The sequence below is a fragment of the Cetorhinus maximus genome, chromosome 16, assembly GCF_964194155.1.
Source record: "Cetorhinus maximus chromosome 16, sCetMax3.hap1.1, whole genome shotgun sequence".
Lineage (NCBI taxonomy): Eukaryota > Metazoa > Chordata > Chondrichthyes > Lamniformes > Cetorhinidae > Cetorhinus > Cetorhinus maximus.
Genome location: NC_135894.1, coordinates 76,957,477 through 76,974,892, shown reverse-complemented (window position 1 = coordinate 76,974,892; position 17,416 = coordinate 76,957,477). Strand labels below are relative to the sequence as shown.

At 40.5% G+C, this 17,416-nt stretch overlaps 1 long non-coding RNA gene across 1 annotated transcript in view; it reads right to left on the bottom strand.

Annotated features, from left to right (window-relative positions):
- The window catches only part of LOC144691731 (uncharacterized), a 46,334-nt gene extending 31,502 nt beyond the window's left edge, over positions 1-14,832 (bottom strand). The window contains exons 1-2 of the long non-coding RNA XR_013579200.1: positions 14,708-14,832; positions 7,301-7,357 (exon numbers count right to left, since the gene is read on the bottom strand). This is a non-coding gene — a long non-coding RNA (uncharacterized LOC144691731). The remainder of the gene's footprint in view (positions 1-7,300; positions 7,358-14,707) is intronic.
- Between the last annotated feature and the right edge of the window lie 2,584 nt (positions 14,833-17,416).

Here is a 17,416-nt window from a genome sequence, read left to right as displayed (position 1 = left end):
TTCCCTGCAAGCTTACCCTCATGCTTTATTTTCCCCTTCTTAATCAATCCCTTGGTCCTCCTTTGCTGAATTCTAAAGTACTCCCAATCCTCAGGTCTGTTGTTTTTACTGGCCAATTTGTATGCCTCTTCCTTAGATCTAATATTATCTCTAATTTCCCTGGTAAGCCATGGTTTGGCCACCTTTCCTATTTTACTTTTGCGCCAGCAGGAATAAACAATTGCTGCAGTTCACCCATGCGCTCTTTGAATGTTTGCCATTGCCTATGCACCATCATCTCTTTAAGTAACGTTTCCCAATCCATCATAGCCACTCGCGCCTCATACCATCGTAGTTCCCTTTATTAAGATTCAGGACCCTAATCTCATTTGATGAAGAATTCTATCATATTATGGTCGCTCATCCCCAAGGGGCCTCGCACAACTAGACTGCCAATTATTCCTTTCTCATTATACAATATCCAGTCTAGGATGGCCTGTTCTCTAGTTGGTTCCTCAACGTATTGGTCCAGAAAACCATCCCGTATGCACTCCAGGAATTCCTCCTCTATGGTATTGTTACTAATTTGATTTGCCCAATCTATATGCAAATTAAAGTCACTAAAAGCATCACAAGAGGAATAGTAGAAAATCAAAGGGCAAAAGGAAGGGATGAACATGAAACATTAGAGAAAAGGTACTAGAAAAACTAAATGGGACTAAAGGCTGACAGATTTTCTTGACCTGATGGTCTACATCCCATGGTCTTAAAAGAAGTGGCTGCAGAGTTAGTGGATGCATTGGTTGTAATCTTCCAAAATTCCCTAGATCCTGGAAGGGTCAAGCAGATAGGAAAACTGCAAATGTAACATCTCTTTTCAAGAAAGGAGGGAGACAAAAAGCAGGAATAGAGAGGCCAGTTAGCCTAAAATCTGTCATTGGGACCTATTATTAAGGAAGGCATAGCAGGACATTTAGAAAATCATGATAAAATCAAGCAGAGTCAGCATGTTTTAATGAAAGGGAAATTTTGTTTGATAAATTTATTAGAACTGGGGATGTAACATGCAGGATAGATAAAGGGAAACCAGTAGATAGTGTGTGTTTGGATTTCCAAAAGGTATTCAATAAGCTATCACATATAATGTTACTGCACAAGATAAGAGGTCTCAGTGTTGGGGATAATATATTAGCATGGACAGAGGATTGGCTAACTAAGAGAAAACAGGAGTCAGGATAAATTGGGTCATTTTCAGGTTGGCAAACTAACTAGTGGGATGTCACAGGGATCAGTGCTGGGGTCTCAGCTATTTACAAGCTTTTTTAATGACTTGGATGAAGGGACATGGTACTGTCACCAAATTTGCTGGTGATACAAAGATATGTAGGAAAGCAAATTGTGAGGATACAAAGAGTCTGCAAAAGGATATAGCAAAAGGTTAAGTGGGTGGGCAAAAATTTGGCAGATGGAGTATACTATGGGAAAATTTGAGGTTATCCATTTTAATAGGAGGAATAGAAAATCAGGATTTTTTTTAAATGAAGGAAGACTACAGAATTCTGTAGTACAGTAAGACCTGGGTGTCCTCATACGTGAATTACAAAAAGTTAGCATGCAGGTAAGCCAGTAAGTAGGAAGGCAAGGGAGGTGGAATAAAAAAGTAAGGAAGTCTTGCCACAACTCTACAGCATGTTATTGAGACCACACTTGGACAACTGTGTACAATTTGGGTCTCCTTAATCAAGGAGGGATTACTTGCATTGGACACAGCTCACAGAAGGTTCATTAGATTGAATCCTAGGATGCAAGGATTGTTTTATGAGGAAAGGCTAAGCAGGTTGGACCTATACTCATTGGAGTTTAGAAGAATGAGAGGTGATCTTATTGAAACATACAAGATTCTGAGGGGGCTTTGCAGAGTAGATGCTGAGAGGATGTTTCTGCTCATGGGGAATCTAGAACCAGGAGGCCCAGTTCCAGAATAAGGGGTCTCCCATTTAAGATGGAGAAGAGAAAGAATTTCTTTTCTCAGAGGGTCAGTAATCTTGGGAATTCTCTACCCCAGGGAGCAGTGGAGGCTGGGTCATTTAATTTATGAAGGCTGGGTTAGCCAGATTTTTGATCTATAAGAGAGTAAAGGGTTATGGGGGAAGGCAGGAAAAAGTGGAGCTCAGGCGACAATCAGATCAGCCATGATCTTGAATGGCAGAGCAGTCTCAAAGGTTCAAAAGGCCTATTCCACCTGCCATTTTGTATGTTAAGTTAAACTACATTGCACAGGTGAAAGGTACAAGAGCTACCAAATCCAGGGATCCTTGAATGACAAGGGAGATAGAGAATATGATGAAACAAAAAAAAAAGTGTATGTTACATGTCAGGCGAATTCTTCAAGTGAGAACCAGGTCAAATACAAAAAGGCTAAGCAGGGAGGTGAAGAGGAAAGTAAGACTGCCAAAGAGAGAATGAGAGAATACAATGGCATTCAACACAAAAGGGAACCTAAAAAATCTTCTTCCAGCATGCAAATGGTAAGAGGTGGACAAATTAGGGACAAAGAGGGCGATGTATATTTAGAAGCACAGGGCAAGACTAAAATACTTAATAAGTACTTTGCATCGGTGTTTACTAGGCAAGAGGATGCTGACATAATATCCGTAGAAGAGAAGATGGTAATAGTAATGAATGGGGTGAAAATCAATAGGCAGGAAGTACTGGAAAGGCTGACTATGCTTAGAGTTAATTAGTCACCTAGTGCAGATAGCTTGCATTGGAGGTTGCTAGAGGAAGTACGAGTGGAGATAGAAAGAATAAAGGAAGGGCTTTCCATTATCTTCCAATTTTCCCAAGATACAGGGGAGGAGTCAGAGGACTGAAGAGTGGCAAATATAACACCCTTCCAGAAAGGGTGTAGGACATTCCTAGTAACTACAGATGAGTCAGTTTGACATCAGTGGTGGGTAAGGTTTTAGAAACAATATATTGGGTGGGAGGGAGAAAATCAACAGGCACTTGGAGAGGTTTGAGTTAATTATGGTCAACCAGCACTGATTTGCAAAAGGCAGATCATGCTTGACTAATCTAATTAACTTTTTTGAAGAACTAGTAGAAAAGACCGATAAATAGAATGCTGTGCAAGTTATTTATACGGATGGATTTTAAGAAAGCATTTGACAAAGTATCACATAAAAGGCTAGTTAACAAAAATTGAGGCTCACAGGAATATGGAGGGTATGTGAACTTAAATATAAAAACTGGCTCAAGGACAGAAAACAGCAAGTCATGATAAATGGTTATTTTTCAGACTGGAGGATGGTAGACAGTGGCTTTGCATAATGGTCAGTGCTAGAACCACTGTCTTTTAAATATAAATGACTTGGCTATTGGAATACACAAAATTTCAAAATTTGCTGAAGATGCCAAACTTGGAGATCTGGCAAACAGTGAGGATGACTGCAGCCATCTGCAACAGGACATTACTTTAATTATGATTCCCATGGATATTGTAACAATTAAATTGACCAAACAACACCCCCTCTCCTCCCACCACCCCCAGGAAGAAGTTACCCGTAAAGATTTCACTTTTTGTAACTTTAACGTGAACACAAATCTGAATCAACGCAGATTAAACATGAATTATCAGACAAATGGTACTTCATGCGGAAAAAAAAAATTCACTTTAAATAGTTAATACAAAGATACATCTCATGAAATTACAGTCACGTCACTCCTCACACAAATGTGACACCTTGTGCAATCTCTCAGACTTTCTAACTTGGCCTCTGGGATGTAGGATCTCTCATTCAATGGATTTGATCCTCAAGTCACCTGCAACAGTAGTTCCACTCTATCCCAATTCCTCAGAGATGGTCATCATCCAAATGGCACACTCCTGTAGAACCTCCTTAGGTAGGTTCAGCATAGATTCCTCAGAGACTCCTTTACCCGATGCCTTTAAGAAACCCCTGTTCTCCCTGTCTCTCTCTCGCACGCGCACACACACTTCACTTGCAACACACTTATTATCCAAAATTTACAATTGATTCCTCTACAAGTGATACAAAATCTTAAGTCCTTTTCAAACTTTTTAAAAAAATTACAGGTTCCCCAAACATTTTAAAGTAATTACAAATTTCCCTTACTGTTACTGCTTCTGAGTCAAAGGTTATCACAACATAGGTAGTCTAGCAGAATGGGCAGATGGAATTCATACAGATACAAATGAAGTGATGCATTTTGGTAGAAGGGATAGGGAGACGCAACATAGACTTAAATAATATATTTCTAAAAAGTTCACAGAAGGACCTGGGAGTTCATGTGCATAGATCTTCAAAGCAGCAGGACACATCGCTAATTATTCTGTCAAAGCAAATGGAATCTTGGGCTTCATAAATAGAAGCATTGAATACAAAGGCAGGGAAGTTATGCTGAAACAAAAACAGAAAATGCTGGAAAAACTCAGGTCTGACAGCATCTGTGGAGAGAGAAACAGAGTTGACATTTCAAGTCCATTTGACCCTTCTTCAGAGCTCAACCTTTATAAAGCTATGGTTAGGTCCAAACTAGAGCCCAGTTCTGGTTACAGCATTTTAGGAAGGATGCGAGGGTCCCTGAGAGGGTACATAAGATATTTGACAGAATGGTTCCAGGGATAGAGGATTTTAGTTACAAGGTTAGGTTAGAGAAACTGGGGATTGTTCTCTTTGCAGCAAAGAAGGTTGAGGGGAGATTTGATAGAGCCATGTAAGATTATGACAGGTTTGGATAAGGTAGACAAAGAAAATCTCTTCCCATTAGCTGATTGTATAAGAGTAGGGGACACAGATTTTTGCGCAAAAGATGCAAGGGGTGGTGAGAAGAACTTTTTTGAAATCAGTGAGTGGTAATGACCTGGAACTCGCTACTTATGAGAATGGTGACAGCAGAGCTGAACAATAATTTCAAAAGGAAACTGGATGGGCACTTGAAGGAAATAATCTTGCAGGGCTACAGGATAGAGAGTGGGTGAATGGGACTGACTGAATTGCTCTACAGAGAGCCAGCAAGGACTCAAGCTGCCAAATGGCCTCTTTCTATATTGTATGACTAACAAAATTAGCACTGAAGTTCTAGAAAATGGTAATAAACACAGAAAAATATGCTTTTTGGGAGGACTTCTGAGGCAAATGTCTGGAACAGCAGCTACCCTCATCTACAAAAACTCAAAAAAGGAGCTGGAGAAAAAAATTGGGTCAATCACAAGCCCAGTGTTGTATCCCCAATCCTGAGGAAACAGTACCAAGATCACCCCAACTGCCTTTACTTATTTCCATCTGTATTCTTCCCCCCTCTTAAAGACATTAATTCCTTAGGTGGACTACAGGCCCACAAGCACTGGTCACCTTCCAGTACTCAACTGACCACTCTTTTTGAGAGTCTTAACAGTGAGCGTCAGCAGGTTATCCAACCACAGAGGGTACTTCAGGCCAAACCTAATCAATCTTTTCAAAGAACCCCACACCAGACACTTCAAGCAAGAGTTACTGAACAGCAATCAGGAGCAATAACCCAGCTAAATTTTTCCCTTTCTCATCTAGGGATACGATGACCAAACAACGCTACTGCCACCCCACCTGAGATCAGTGATCTCAACTCAAACAGGAGGCATAACCTAGGGTCTTCTTGAATTGCATGGTCAAGCTACACACTGGACAAACTTGATAAGCCATTTGGGGGCTTAGCTGACCACTTGTGATAAAATAAGTCCCATGAAGGCTGTATGGCTATATGTTCTAACAGGCTACATAAATACCACGCTATCCAGATATTTATGGTTTCCTAGAAAGGATCCAATTTCAAAGATTGGTTCTCATTTGAAGTTCATGCATCAACTAAACTATCAAGTTTTCATGGAACACTTTCAAATACTTCTTGAAGTCTCTATTGCTGGCCTTGCCAGCAACACAGAAATCCTGAAGATAAATAAACTTAAAATAAATCACTTTTGATTACTATCAGTTGCCTTAAAAAGCACAATGGAATGGCAGAACTTGATGCAAATACGTACCAAGATCAACAATTTATAAAAATAAATTTTTTTTTCCCCAAACAAAATTCTCCAATTTAGAGAAATAAATGCTAGTTGACAATTTCTTCAAATTAGTTCAAAATGATGATGAAATAAAACGATGGTCATGATGTTAAGTTTTTTTTAACTCCCTGCTCTTTAAATATAAAAATAGGTTTAGGCTGATGGTGAGGATTAAAAAAAAAATCTTCTGGACTCCTTTGGTTGACAGTAATTTTTTTTCTAAAGTACACCAGACGACCTATCAGTTCATGCAGTTTCAATAGAAGTCTTTGTTGACATTTCTGAAGGGCTATTATGCCACTGTGAATGTATGACGGAGTTTCAAAAGCTGCCTATTATTGTAGCAGGGTGTTCAGAATTTGATTGACAGTTAAAAGAGGTTATTAAAGCATTGGCTGTCTTTGATGTGGGGTCTGAATAGAAGTGTGTTTGTTTTTAAAAGAGTTAAGAAATTAGAACCAAGTGATCAATTTCAAGCCAGAAAAGGTATTCATTGTCCTACTAGGCAAGAAGTCATACAGTGCTCCCAAAAGGAAAAAACAAATTAGAGAATAGGCTGGCTGTTGCAATAAGGTCACTTAACTCTAATTAAGTTTAATGAAATACACCAGTTCCAGTCTTCATGCCTTAATTACTCACTTTTTTATCTGTTCAATAATTGCATATATTTCAATGTTTAATAAGATAAATTAGGAAACTTTTTAAAAATGGGACCGCCATTAAATGGAAGCATATTTACATCCACAAATACACAGTTTCCTGCAAACTCTTTTCTTAAAAAGGTATCACACCTGGTAATAGAGTCAACTTAAAATTCCAGGTTAAAGTTGCTGAGTTGTAGTTAACTGTTATGGGCTTGTAGATACAAGTCAGTACAGTTCCTTAGAGATCACTTTTTGCAAAAGAATCCCAGTTTCTGAGATACATTTGGCTAAAATGTAATGAAAACTAAATTTAAGTAACAAGCAACATCATAATGAAACTCTTGTTTCCTCTGGATGGAGCTGGAGATGAGGAAAGATATGTAAGAAACATTTTCAATACTCCATAGAGTTTGTGTGATAATGTTATGTCTTATATCTTAATGTAATAAGCTGTTGAGTCAGTGCTTATGAGGAAAGGTTTTGAAAGTAAAGGAGTGCCACTAGTGCAGACTTCAAACCAAGTCTTTATTCCACAAGCTGACCAAATGCTCACATTGCATAGGTTGCTCTTAGCAGATTGAAATGCTAAACATTGCTTAATACAACTCACCAGAGAGAGTTTTCTTTCAACATTGCATCCCCGGTGCAAGTCTATGGAATTAAGTACCTGAAAAAGGAAAAGGGCTCATCAGCTGATAAAATAATGAAGAATAATCCATATAATTATATTTTAAGGGTTTTTTTTCTTCTTTTTGAGAATAACTGGCTAACCTGTCCTATGTTTTACAACTTAACTATTCAATGTGAAAACACTAAGCTTATATAATTTTACTGCAGATGAACAGGAAAAAGCACACCTATAATAATACCCAGCATTCTTCTCAAAGGTGATACAAAAAGATGGGAAGCTGAGGATTTATGCCAACTACCAACTACCAGGCACTCAACCCAAAGACTCATAAGGATGCTTAGCCTCTGCCTAGGATTGAGGAGGCATTACAAGTCCTCAAAAGTTGCAAAGTATTTCTGCAGTCTTAATTTGACCCATGACTTTAACCAGCTACCACTGAGAAAGACATTGCATTCTGAACGGGAACCAAAGTACTTTATGAATACACAAGGCAGCAGCTGGGTTTTGTAATACCCCCTTTCCACCTTCATGTATATAATAGATAAGGTCTTTGGTGACCTCAATTGCCAGTCCCTCCTTATATATCTGGATGATATACTCATCTTCAGCTTGAATTTCAAGGAGACTCAAGTGACTGAACACCATCTTATCCCACTTGTCAATCTCAACTTTTAAGTCAAGCCAGGGAAGTGCTAATCTTTCCAGACAAAAGTATGGCACCTTGAACACATTGCCACCGGTGAAGGCACAACTCCTGAAGATGAGAAGATCTGTGCTATACAAGAGTGGCTCCAGCCTAACAAGCAAAGAGAACTGCGTGGATTTCTTGGTCTAGCTGGCTATTGTTGGAGTTTTGTACAAGGCTATGCACAAACTACTAAGGATACCAGAAAGTGTTGAAGGAGCTGGTGAGAAAAGACACACCATGCGTGATATTTCTCACAGTATCACAGGAGACTGGACTCAAACATGCAAAAACTCCTCTTGCACCCTCAAGCAGAGGCTCATTTCATCACCGGACCTTGGTTACCTGGATTTCCATCTCCCTTTCATACTGGAAACTGGTGCCAGTTTTCTTGGCCTAGGAGCTGTGCTGTTACAGGTTCAAGGGCAGAAAATGATGGTTATAAAGCCAATCAAGTGGAATATGCAGAATTATTTGAGCATGAAACTCAAACTGCAGGCTATTTCTCAAAAGTTCAGACAGTCTAATCAGTGAAAGAGTTTGAACATTTTACAGACCTGCTCAGCTATTTGCAGACATCCGCCAAGCTTGGAGCAACAGAGACCAGATGGGCAGCCAAACACTCTCAGTTCAGGCTCCAGGTCCAGAAAACGTGATGGAAATGCTGATGCCCTCATCCGGAAGACCAACCATGGAAGGGAACCCACATCTGATGTTTTAGAAGGGATCACAGCTGATGCTATGCACAGGCCTCAAGCAAGTGACAGCACTCACCCCTAATCCCCCATGAAATCTGGGCAGGGATTTGTTAAAGTGCCGACGTGAGAAATGAAATCCAAAAAGATAGAGCCACACACAGTCTAACCTTTGCCATTTATATCAGAGGTCCATCTTAGGCAGTTTCAACATGTTGATGAAGACATCAGTAGACTTTGCTTCTACTGGAGAACTAAAGCTCCACCTATCCAACACTACCTTACGAAGGAGTCCAAACAGACAAACTGTTGAGGGGCTGGGAAAGGATCAGGAGAAAGATGGTGTTCTCTATCAACTTGCCCATGACAAAAGGGAGGGAGGTGAAGCAGTCTCAAGCTTCAAGTATTGAAAGCAGTTCACGATCAGGCAGGGCACCAAGCATCAAAAAGACAACTGCGCTGGCAAGAAAGCAATGTTACTGGCCAGGGATGGCTGCCAATCTTGCCAATTAGTGTCAGAACTGTGAGAGGTGTACTGCTCCTGAAGCAGGGAAGCAGCTTCAACCCTGCATGGGATCCCGAACCCTAATAGGCCATTGGAAGTACTCACAATAGGTTTCACAATCTTCAACCCCAGCGGCAATAGGACTGAACACATTCTCATACTTACAGACATATTCAAGCTTACACAGTTAATTCCCACCTGTGATCAGAAGGCCTCAACTATAGCTCGAGTTCTAGCCTGTGATTGGTTCATTCATTTTGGTTTTCCATGCAGAATACACAGTGGCTGAGGGCACAACTTTGAGACACAAGTCATACAAGAGCTTTACAAGTGAATAATATTGTTAAGTGTCACACTATCCCCCATCATCTAGAGGGTAATGGGCAATGCGAACGATTCAACCATACCCTTCATAACAAATTGCGCACCCTACCTCCCGGGAGCAAACGAAGGCAGCCCAAGTACCTTCAGTAACTGGTTTATGCATATAACAGTACTCCACATTCCTCAACAGACTATTCTCTGCACTGCCTCTTCTTTGGGAGAGACCCAGTTCTTCCAAAAGACTATCTGCATGGGCTCAACACACATTCTGAAGGTGATGGCCACGTTGACAATTAGATAGCTCAGCATCATACAAGGCTAAACTGTGCTTTTGAGGTGGCATCCGAGAAAGAAACACTGAGAAGAAAAACATTACATGACCACAAGGCTGACAATGTCGAGTTGTTGCGTTGGTTTTAATTTTCCAAAATTCCCCATATTCGGGGAAGGTTCCATTAGGTTGGAAACTAGTGAATGTAGCTCCTTTATTCAAAGAGAGAGACAGACAGAAAACAGGAAACTACAGGTCAGTTAGCTTAACATCTGTCATAGGGAAAATGCTAGAAGCTATTGAAGACATTATGGCTGGGCACTTGAAAAAATTCAGGGTAATCAGGTAGAGTCAACATGGCTTTCTGAAAGGGAAATCATGTTTAACCAATCTACTGGAGTTCTTTGAAGAAGTAACATATTCTGTGGATACAGGGGGGACCAGTGGATGTGCTGTATTTAGATTTCCAGAAGGCATTTGATACGATGTAATTTCAAAGGTTATTGCAAAAAATCAAAGCTCAAGGTGTAGGTGGTAACATATTGGCATGGATAGAAGATTGGCTAGCTAACAGGAAACAGGGGGTAGGTATAAATGGTTCTTTTTCTGGTTAGCAAGATGTAACGAGCGGTGTGCCACAGGGGTCAGTGCTGGGGCCTCAACTTTTTACAATTTATATAAATGACTTGGATGAAGGGACCAAAGGTATGGTTGCTAAATTTGCTGATGGCACAAAGATAGTAAGATGTGAAGAGGACACAAGGAGGCTGCAATGGGATATAGATAGGTTAAATGAGTGGGTAGAGATCTGGCAAAAGGACCATAACGTGGGAAAGTGTGAAATTGTCCATTTCGGCAAGAAAAATAAAAAAAGCATATTGTCTAAATGTAGCGAGATTGCAGAGATCTGAAATGCCGCGGGATCTAGGTATCCTGGTGCATGAAATCACAAGACTAGTATGCAGATACAGCGAGTACTTAGGAAAGCTAATATAATGTTATAATTTATTGCAAGGGGAATTGAATACAAAAGTAGGGACGTTATGCTTCAGTTATACAGGGCATTGGTGAGGCCACATCTGCAGTACTGTGTACAGTATTTGTCTCCTTATTTAAGGAAGGATGCAAATGCATTGGAAGCAGTTCATAGAAGGTTTACTAGACTAATACCTGGAATGGGTGGGATGCTTAACGAGGAAAGGTTGGACAGGTTAGACTTGTATCCGCTGGAGTTTAGAAGGATAAGAGGCGACTTGATTGAAACATAAAATCCTGAGGGATCTTGACAGGGCTGATGTGGAGAGGATGTTTCCTCTTGTGGGATAATCTAGTACTCAGGGACACTGGTTAAAAGTAAAAGGTCACCCATTTAGGACAGAGATGAGGAGAAATCTTCTCTCAAAGGGTTGAGTGTTCTTGGAACTGTCTTCCTCAAAAGGCAGTGGAAGCAGAGTTTATGAATATTTTTAAGGCAGATGTAGATAGATTTTTGATAAGCAAGGGGGTGAAAGGTTATTCAGGGTAGGTGGGAATGTGGAGTTGAGGTTACAATCAGATCAGCCATGATGTTATTGACAGGTGGAGCACGGTGGTCCTATTGAAATACAATAAGTTAACAGTGTTCCTAACACCTCGAATGCTCCAACATCTATTGAAGGTATCCACACGGATGGTTGTCTAAGAAGGTCATCTCAGGTGAATGCTGGATATCATCCTAATCTTCACCATTTGCCCAGATCTGTGATTAATGAAGGAAATGCTGTTACTGATGTTGATTTAAATGCTTTAGCTTTCATAGCTCAATCAAACTTGCTAATTATGCAATTGCTTAGTAAATCTCAGATCTAGAGTGTACAACTTTGAACAAAATAATATGAGAGGAAGAATGAACTGTTGTACGTGGGCATATTGATGTAACAATGTTATAAAATACTGTTTCATCGAGTACAATATAAAACCAAAATTGGCCATTTATGTTCTTCCACTGGAGGTTTTACTGCAATTATAGAATTTCAGGGCAACAGTATTCATTATTCAACAACGAGGTCATCCTGTACAAGCAACTCAGCACAATTTTACAAATCATTTTTAAACAGGAGAAAAGTTTTTTTTTAAATATTCGGTTTTGGAACACGGGTGTCGCTAGCAAGGCCAAAATTTCCCATCTCTAATCGCAATCAAGTAGGTGATGGAGAGCAACTTTCTTAAACCTCTACAATCCATGTGGTGCAGGTGCACCCACAGTGCTGTAAGGGAGGGGGTACCAAGATTTAACCCAGAACGGCAATAAGTCAGGCTGGTGTGTGTCTTAGAGGAAAACTTGCAGGCGATATCTCCATGTGTATTCTGCCCATGTTCTTCTAGGTGAAGTACTGTCGAAGTAGGCTGACAAGTTGGTGTAGTGCATGTTGTATATGGTTCATGCTGCTGCCACTGTGGAGGGAGTGAACATTTAAAATGGTGTCAGCCAAGTGGACTGCTTTGTCCTGGACGGTGTTGAGCTTCTGGAGTGTTGTTGGTGCTGCATTCATCTAGGCAATTGGGGAGTATTCCATCACATTCCTTACTTGTGCCTTGTAGATGGTGGACAGGCTTTGGGGAGTCGGGAGGTGAGTTACTCACCACAGGATTCCTAGTCTCTGACCTGCTCTTGCAGACTTCTTAGACAATCATCTGTGTGGATACCTTCAACAGATGTTGTTGGAGCATCCAAGATGTTAGGAACACAACTTATTGTTTTTCGATAGGGCTAGGTGGTGGGTCAGCCATACTGTGGTCTATATCCTTCATGTCTTCAGGAGCTTCATGATCAGGAACACTTATTGTGGCTGGTCCAGTTCAGTTTCTGACCAACAGCAACCCCCAAGATGCTGATGGTGGGGTTCAGCGATATAGTGTTGCTGAATATCAAGGGGAGATGGTTAGATTCTCTCCCCATCTTCTCAAGGGTCAGTAGGGATGTGCAACTAATGCTGCCCTTGTCACTGATGCCCAAATCCCAAGAAGGAATAAAAAAAGACAGCCACTGCCTAGCACTTGTGTGGCACAAATGTCAGAGTTTTACTGACACTCACTCAATCATTGCCACAATTTCCTCATTTTAAGAAAAAAAATACAAAGACATATGGCCCTGCTTTTTCCATTACAAATAACACAAAATGCATGGAGCTGAAAAGGATTCTCACTCATTATTTTGTTTCAGGTCAAGTTTCAGCAGCTTTGCTTTGAATTTGGTGCAGTAAAGTCTGGTTAACTTCACTCACTCAGTCTGAAACCAACATGTTTCTGTACAGTGCAAAACAAAACAAAGACTGATTCGACTATTCAAAAGTTATTTTACCCACATACATCTTTTGGATCCTTTTCCATTTTGTTAATTTTCTTGACCATCTTTATCAGGATAAGCTAGCTTCAGGAATTACTGAGTCAGGTAGGGTGAGGAAGATAATCAACATCAGTTACACTTATGCCCCAGTTATGCTGGGAAATCGCACAGAATGTGCAGCCACATTCCAGAGATAGCTCCTGTTGGTAAAATCACTCTGTTTAGATTACAACGCTTATTCATCAAAATAAAGGAAAAATGAGCCACTGCCACTCTCCCACTCCTACCCGAGTCATAGAAGTAGGATAAAGGAGATTTACTGTACAGCATTTTGTCCTAATAAGTTTGAAATATATATTGTTTAAACTGGTTATAGTCCAGCAATGTTCTTTTGCACTTCATCATAGCACAGATTTGAACATTATGATGGAGCAAATCCTAGAAAGAAACAATTTTAGGCCCACTGTGTCTCTTTTTCTGGATGGTAAGGTATGATCATTTGATTTATGTGACCACATTTCACGCCTTGGCCCCCGGAATTTGTGGTTCAAGACACTAATGGTACTCTACCTAAGTACACAGATAAGACCATTCCAATGAAAGAATGTGAGGTAACTATTAGCTGGGATGTAGTGCCTGGGAATGGGATAGGGTCCTCAAAGAAAAGACAGAGAATGAAAAAGTACAGCTGAGTACAGGCAACATCCAATATTAATAATTGGTTAAAGGGCACAACTTAACATGGCAAGAGGACCCAAACAGATTTCTCTGTCCAGTCTAAGCAAGACTGTAAAGCTACCCCCCCCGCCCCGCTCCCAATAGATTTTTGTGTACATAACAACAACAAAAAAATATGCAGACCTACAAAAGCAAATCAAATGACTAATTTAAAAAGAATTAAAATGCTCGGAATTGTTGCTCGCCATCGATTTAAGCGTTGTAGACACCGCTTTAATGAACATCAATGCCTTCAGCGTATTTTAAAAGCCTCCCGTTGCTCAGATAATTAAAAGGAGGAGATCTGGTGCCAGCCCACGTACACTAGAAATAAATGTCTCTCAAAATTAAATTCTTCACTGAACTAATTTCATTACCACACAGATCCAGACCAAGCGCCTAACAAGATGAGTCACTGGGCTGTAGAGAAGGAGCTACACTTTACTCTAAACCTTGGCGTTCACATGGCTTTTATTCATTTGTCTTCGTTGGGAACGAGGATAAAAAGGTTAATGGAAAATAGACAGGAAAAATAACGTAGGTCAATTTGTCATATATTTTCATGTAAATTACTAAGGTAAAATACTGAGGTTCAACTTACCCATGGTTATTTGGTAAGAACAGGTGCGATATAGTTACATATGGAAATATATATATGCGTGGCTGACAGTGCAAACATCTCATGCCAACTGTCAACTAACTCAATGTGTAGTCAGTCCCGCAAGTGAATATTGTAGATCGTTACAATACACTTCTACCCTCTCCCTCAGACCATGTCTGTCCATCTCCCTGTCTCCAGTTGCCAACTACGGTCAGGTGCAAGTTCTGTGCACCGCGACTCCCTCCTAACAGTACAGTACTTACCACACTGTTATTGCAGCTTTCTACACAGGCATTCTTCAAGTCGCTACTCGTGCCCTGGCAAAAGCTCAAGAAGGTAACAGAGAGCAGGACTTTTCTCAAGTTTCCCTCAACTTGTTGCATCTTCCTCACCAGAAAGTTGCCCTGCCTCTCCCAGTTCTGCTGGGGCGGGGTGCCACCCCATGACGTCGGCAAAGGCACTTGTGATTGGTTGGGGCAAGCGAGGTGCCGCCCCTGCTCGATACTTCATTGGGTGTAGCTCCCGTCACTCAGATCTGAAGCCCGCCCCCAGCGTTCCGGGGCCGAGTTACTCCCTGAGCTCGAGATTCTCAGCGTTCCTGTTATTTTCATTTTCCCTTATTGATATTCCAGATCCTGAACCAAATGCACCGTTCCCCAGTCACAACAACGCTTCTTGTTGACCCTTGAGTGTTTTGTACAAATTGTTCTTCTGATTTTGATTTTAAAAAAACAGTATCCATTTCTAGCCATTTATGGAAGTGATAATATTTTGCATCATGTCCAAAATTTCAAGGTTTAAATTTACATCTATGTAGAGTCTACTTTAAAGAGATTGTTTCACTTGATAAATAATCTTTTAAACCCTGACATTCTAGAGAATCTGCACTGTACTCTGCCTAATGTCAATATACTTTTGTCAAGGAATGTACCTTTGGCTAAACTAGCGTCAGCTGCTCTGTCAAAAGTCGCGAGTGGGCTAACGCATTGGACAAAAGCATTCAGAAAACAGTTGGAAAATAAATGTTAGCGATCTTCATATCGTAAAATCACTTTTCGATGTTAACAGTAAACCGAGAAATTAAACACAAATTATAGAAAATCTAAATATACATAATAGTAAGGCATAGACACGCTGACACAAAGAACAAGAATGTATGTAGACCTCCAAAATGATAATCGTGGAAGACACGGTGATGAACGGGTACCACTGAAGGTGGTGGGGGTTGGGTTCAAGATGGTAATTACGACTAGATACAGGCATTAAGTTGTGCAAATATTACCAAACCTGAATGTTATCTAATTCATGTTGTAGGATGCTTTATTTTGGGAAGAGGAGCTGAACGTTGTGGAATCATCAGCCCCACTCCTGGCTTATGGCAGAGAAATATTATTGATCAAGTAGCTGAAGCTGATTTGCTTGCCGAAGATGGATTACAAGGAGTACAGTGCAGATTGATGTGATTACCATATTTATAAGGGTTAAAATGATGTCTGCTTACATTAGCTTGGTTGTATTTTGCTTGAGTTCAGATAGTTAAGGGATGAACTAGTTGAGGTGTGAAAAATTATATAAGGACTTGATCGAGTAGATACAGAGAAACTATTCTGACGGGAGAATCCAAAGCAAAAGGACATAATCTTAAAATTAGAGGTTCACTATTTCGAAGTTAAACTCAGAAGCACAAAGGATACTGGAAATTTATAACTCCAAACTGTGGATGTTGAGCGAATAGGAATGATCGCACCCGAGACTGAGATTTTTATTGGGTAAGGGTAGTAAGGGATATGGCACAAAATCAGGTAAATGGAGTTGAAGTACACATCAAGCATGATATAACTGAATAGTGCTACAGACTTGAAGGGTTGAGTGGCCTAATCCTATGAAACTCTGGCAGTGATGTCCGAGGGTTCAATGATTGGCCTCTGACATTCGCTATCTTCTCATTTTGTGTCAGATATAACTCCAGTTAATGTAAGGTTTTTCCTTTGACTACATTGGACTCCATTTTGTTTAGACCCGTTGGTGCTATACTCAGTTGAAAACTCATTTGGTACAGAAGGCGCCTACCCTCACTTCTTCTTGGCACTAGGCTCTTGCATCCATGGCCTGGAACAAGGCTTTGATGACCTATGAAGCAGAGTGGTTTTGGCAGAACCCAAACTAAGAATTAGTGACAACATCCATGCTTAGGTTAACAAGTGCCACATAAATGTCAGTAATGACTATCTCTAACAAAAGATAAGCCCAATTGTCTCCCTCAGGCCTTCAGGGACCCCAGCGATTCCTCCACCGAACATGTTGGGAGTTGCTATTCAATCAGATTTTAACTGGATCAATCCTAGCTACAAATCCAGTACCCTGCAGCCCAGTGGCTCACTTCCTGATCCTTCAATCTCTCCATAATCCGCAAGGTTCAAACAAGGAATGTGGTGGAATATTCACTATGGATGGGTGCAAATTCAACAACATTCAAGAAACTTGACATCATCTGTCGACAGAGATCCAATGGGCCAAATGGCTTCCCGCTGTGGAGTAATTTTTTCTATGTTCCTATGTTTGGACAGGAATCATAAGATCTTAACACTATGAGAAATAGGAGCAGGAGTAGGCCATTCAGACCCTCAAACCTTCTCTACCATTCAATAAGATAATGGCTGATCTAATTGTGGCCTCAACTCCACCTTCCTGCCTGCCCCCATAACCCTTGTAGATCAAGAATCTGCCTCACTCAGTCTTGAATATATTCAATGACTCCACTGCTCTCTGGGGAAGATAATTCCAAAGACTAACAAAACTCTGAGAAAACAAATTCCTCTAATCTCCACCTTAAATGGGAGACCTTGCATTCCTTGTCACTGTATGCATTATCCACCCCTCCATCAAAACAACAACTTGCATTTATAAGTTGCTTTTGGCATAGTAAAAACATCCTGAGATGCCTCACAGGAACATTATCAGACAAAATTTAA